This window comes from Trichechus manatus, unplaced genomic scaffold (assembly GCF_000243295.1).
Source record: "Trichechus manatus latirostris isolate Lorelei unplaced genomic scaffold, TriManLat1.0 scaffold00006, whole genome shotgun sequence".
Lineage (NCBI taxonomy): Eukaryota > Metazoa > Chordata > Mammalia > Sirenia > Trichechidae > Trichechus > Trichechus manatus.
Window position 1 is genome coordinate 35,172,158 of NW_004443942.1, and position 5,214 is coordinate 35,177,371.

General features: G+C 37.1%; 1 protein-coding gene and 1 pseudogene across 1 annotated transcript in view; one reads left to right on the forward strand and one right to left on the reverse strand.

The window, feature by feature from the left end:
• LOC105756533 (60S ribosomal protein L32 pseudogene) overlaps positions 1-2,717 on the reverse strand; it is a 3,905-nt pseudogene extending 1,188 nt beyond the window's left edge.
• Positions 1-5,214, forward strand: part of LOC101359858 (very-long-chain 3-oxoacyl-CoA reductase) — a 164,570-nt gene that overhangs the window by 124,538 nt on the left and 34,818 nt on the right. The window lies entirely within an intron of this gene.

Consider the following 5,214-nt stretch of genomic DNA (forward strand, 5'->3'; position numbering starts at 1 on the left):
GTGAAAATACACATAGCCAAAGATACACCGTTTCAAAAATTTCTGCATACACAGTTCAGTGACATTGACTATGCTCTTTCAATTGTGCTGTTATTCTCACTTAAGATGAAGGCTCACAGAACAAAATAGTTTCTCATTTAACAGTTACTACAAATGTTGGCCTATGACAATGGTTATAAGATGTTTTTTTTTTTTTGTGTTTGCTCCCTTCCCGCATGAGAACCAATTTTCACCCCCTTGGGGGACATATCTCCCAAGTCGAGAATGTGTGGCTGTGAGAGATGATATGATGTGCTGAAGGTCACATAAAGAGAAAGTGGCACAACTGGAATTTAAGCCCCTATTTCTTTTTTTCAAGTCTGCTTCTCTCTTGTACTGTAGCTTCGCTTCCTCACTCTTATTCCCAAATACAGATGCTTTTGCTGAGATATGGGCGTATCAGACCTTCCTATGGAAAAGATTCACCAGAAGGTTTTTAAGGGAAAAGTTACAGAGTCATTGCTAGAAAGAAACAGAGCATCTAGTTCCAAAAAACATCTCTTTCTTGATAAATCTCTTTATCCCACTGTCTAAAATAGTGTGAACCTGGTAGTTGCCATTGTTTTCTTTATTGAGCTATAAAAGGAGGATAAATGAAGAGGAAATATGATTTTTATAAAAATGTTTTGTAGCATACCTTTAGTCAAGGCCCCACCTCTCCTCCTCTTGCTGTAAAGGAATAGTCTTTTACATAATATCTAGACAAGGCAATTAAAAAGAAAAAAAAGAACTGTTAAACAATTATAGCCCTACACAGTACCCTTGGACTTTGGGGTTAACCCTGGCTTTGACATGCCATGTTTTTCTTATCTCTTGCCTGGTCCAGATCACATAGCATCGTGCCCTACCTAACTATACCACTACTCACTTTAAGGAGAACCAACAGGCAAAAGATGAATAAAAACATAGGTCTAGTTTTTGCCTTTGTGTCTACATATTCTCTAAATACATTTATTACCTGGAACCTTTCACTAAGTTTCCCTTCTTTTAGTCTAGAACTGGAATATGCAAAGCACTATTAACATCTGTACAATTCTTGACTTTGTTTTAACTTCAAAATGAGTAGCAGCCGTAACTTACCAGTTAGTACAGACCCTGCCAAGGTCCATCCTAAACCCCTTTCAAACTCGTTATGGACTAGGTAATAAAGGTGGGCTTAGGCAGGGAGGTGGACCAAGGTCCCCTAATGAGAGGAGACTGGGAGAAATTCTTAGCACTCATTTTGAATTTGTGTTCTTAGAGAGTAAATTTCTATCAGAAGTAATTTAATTCATCATGATTGTTCTTACCTTTGCATAAATCTTAGCAGTTTTTCACTGTGTAACCTTGAAACTATAGACACTGTAGGGCTACGACATTGGAGAAGGAAAATGTTGGACATCAGGTTGGAGGATTATAAAAGGCACTCTTCAGCTGTTCTTTCCTGATCCAGTATATGGAAAGGCTTCACTATAAGTTTAGACACAATAGATCTGTTAAAGATGAGATACAGAGCACATGGTTCCCAAGAGTTTTTCCCCACTTCTAGAATCCTAGGACTTTCATCAGTGCATAAAATCTGATATTTAAACATATGGACTGATATTTACCCAGGCCTCATATGCTAATAGAACCATTGTTTTTGTAATCCAGATCCTCAGTAAATTGCTAGCTGTGGGTTAACAGCTTGTACTGCACCCCATTTCTCCCTCCCCCACTCCCTCCCTGGTGATACAACAATGAATAAGAAAGTGCATAATTTTATGTAGTATAATGTTCTAGCAGGAAAGGCAAGACTGAACAAAATACCTACCTGTAGGATAAGTATTTTGAGAAGGGAAGGGCAGGGTGTAGTAAGAGTATAAAATGGGAGAGGAAGTTAATACAGGGGAGAAATTATGGTGACTTAGTCTAGCCAGTGGGGTAGGAAAAAGAGAAGGAGTCCAGAAAATTCTTTGAAGTAAAAGAAGCAGGACGTTGTGAGAAATTGCAAGTGGGGTGAAGAAGGGAGAGCTCATGATGATTTTGAAGTTTCTGGCTTGAGCATTTGGGTCAATAGTGCCATTTATTAAAACAGGAAATCATCGAGAAGGAGCCATTTTAGAAGTGACGATCATTTAAACTTGGGGTTCCTCTAGGGTGTCCAAGTGGGGTTGGTAAGTCAATAGTTGGATATATGGGTTTAGGTTTTAGTAGGGCTCTGGCCTGGAGATAGAGTTTAGGGAATAATCATCTAGAAGTAGTAATCTCATTGAAGCAGTGAGACTGGAGATCACCCAGGAAAAATGTAGAGAATGTAAAAAGAAGACAGAGCTCGTCTGAGTTCCCTTCCCTCTCATCAAGTGCTGCCTGGAAGGTATAGCGTAAAGGGAGGGATATTTTTTGCTCCCATTCAGCAATAGAAATACAATGCAAGCCACACAGGCAATTTTAACTTTTCTAGTAACCACATTTTTTTAAAGTTTAAAAAGGTGAAGTTTATTTTAATAATATATTTTATTTAACACCCTATATTCAAAATATCACTTTATCATTTAATCGATGTAGAAATTATTGAGATATTTTACATTCTTATTTTCATACTAAGTCTTTAAAATCTAGTGTGTATTTTACACTCTCAGCGTGTCTCTATTCAAACTAGCCACATTTTCAGTGCTCAGTAGCCACGTGTGGCTAGTAGCTACTGTATTGGACGTCATAGTTGTAGTTCATCTTGACCTTCTCTTACCCTCAGTTTGTGCTGAGAGCCCTAAGTATAATTTCTAGAGTTTTCTTATGCTTTCAAGCAGTGGTTCTCAACCAGGGATAATTTGCAGTATCTGGCAATGTCCAGGGATGTTTCTGGTTGTCAGTACTGGATAGGGGTTGGGGTGCTACTGGCCCTAGTGAGTAAAGGTTAGGGATGCTGCTAAACATGTTACAATGCACAGGACAGCCCCCCAACAAAGAATTATCAGCCCAAAATATCAGTAGTGCTGAGGTTGAGAAACTCTGCTTTGAAGTCAAACTGTAATTAAACATTCTGATTGAATATTTACTAAAACACACTCATACACACACCTTCGTTTTTTATTTCTAATTGGTTACAGATCATAATAAAATAATTATAGCTAACATTTACATAATCATTTAAAGTTTATAGCAACACTTTCACATACATACATTATCTTATTAACTGGACTACAAGTTTAGTTTTCTTCCTATTCTACCACAACTGCCCCTTAATAAATTTTACCAACCCTATAGGACAGAGTAGAGCTGCCCCATAGGGTTTCCAAGGAACAGCTGGTGGATTCGAGCTGCTGACTTTTTGGTTAGCAGCCGTAGCACTTAACCACTGTGCCACCAGGGCTCCTTACATGATTATTATTGACAGTTATTAGTAAATATCTTGCACTTCATTGTGTTGTAATTTTAATTCATCAAAAGATTTTTGAGGGAACTATTAAAACACTTTTGAGATCTAAATTTTATCTTATTACTAGGTCATATCTCAAGTCTATGAGTATAAATTGACCCAATGGCAACACGTTTGGTTTTTTTGGTTTTATCTCAAGTTTAATCTTACCGTTCCTTCTCTAGTATGGCTTTAACCCACTAGAGCTTGTCAGGAGTCTTTTATTTTTATGTGTTCTTCCTCTTAGGATTACCACTTCATCTTCTTTCTTTCCACCCGTCTCCCCCCATCCAGATCCCACACACCTCTATATAGTAAAGGGGGAACTAATCTTTATTTTATTCTCCTTCCTCCTCTGCTTAATGCCAGTCTTACTGTTATAACATTCCCTAAGATAATATATGTATAGATTGGTTTCTAGTAAGATTTAGCCATCCATATTAACTCATAGGAAGGAATTTTTCCTGCCTAGTATTAATGAAACTAGTAATGATGAACAGAAAAATAAACCAGCAAGGTACACTCTCTACCTGTTTGAATAGCATTGAGCACCAAAATACTGTCATTGCTTTAAAAAACGAAATCAGAATTTTCAGAATTAGAAAGGAAAATGCTAAAGACCTCTGTCATAAAAGAAACATTAAGTTTTAAATAAGATACATGGAAAGAAAACAGCCATGAGTTGTGTGAATTTATACTGTAAGGTCACCATAACTTAATGAGACTCTATAAATGCTTAAGGTTGAGAAGTTGGATTCTTAACTGTGTTACGTAAAATAAGTAAGCATCTCTATCTTCTTTCAGGCAAATGCCAAGAAACATAGATTTCAGAAAGCTGATAAAACTTCATCTATTTAAAGAAAATGACATCAGTCCTACTTAGAATAAGCAAACAATTGATGAACAAAATGTAGTTGCTCTAATGCTTACTTGATTCCTTAAGAGAGACTCTTATATGTGCACCAAATTGGTCTGGAGGACTTTGCACAATACATTGTGGGGAGGTATGATTTGCCAAGGCCAAAAGAGTAGCCTTGGATCTGAAGCATGCCACAGACAATACTCCACTACAGGCAGTCCTTGGGTTACAAATGAGATCCGTTCCTAAGAGTGTCTTTTAGTCGAATTTTAGGTAAGTTGGAACAAGGGCATACAGTTCTTATTTAGCCTTACTTTAGTGCAAGAAAAGGCTCGAAGCCTTTTTAATCTTTTAAAAGCTGCATGTGCAGCAGGTGAAGGAGATGGTGATGATGAATTTGTTGCAAGTAGGGGCTGGTTGAATTGTTTCAAAGTGAAGGCAAATTTCCATAATATTAAAGGGCAAGTAAGAGTTGTCCCTAAGTCGGACGTTTGTAACCCAGGGACTGCCTATACTATGACTTTTTTAACTCTTGAAAAGAGTGAGATTCTTTATTCTAGAAGGAGAAATAGAAAGGTCCCCTTAGAAAAATAGTTACATAGTTTGTGATTAATTAAAACAAACAAACAAAAACCATAGCTTTATCCAAGCTTTTGATGCAATCTAGACCAAGATTTTCCTCATGCCAAATGCTTTCAAGGTCCTCTCTGCTCAGATTGTCATGGTTTATATAAGTTGTAGAATCAGCTGGCACAGGATGACCTGTGATGCTGTGCTGGGTTGGTGTATTCAGGATTATTGGTCATCCATCAACCTTTTTGTTTCCATCCATACACATTGCCCATCATTTAATAAGAGGTATCATTTTAAGAACAATAATATGTATAAATAGTAATAGTTGATTCCAAAGAATCTCTGATCACTAAAGCTGAAATAGACC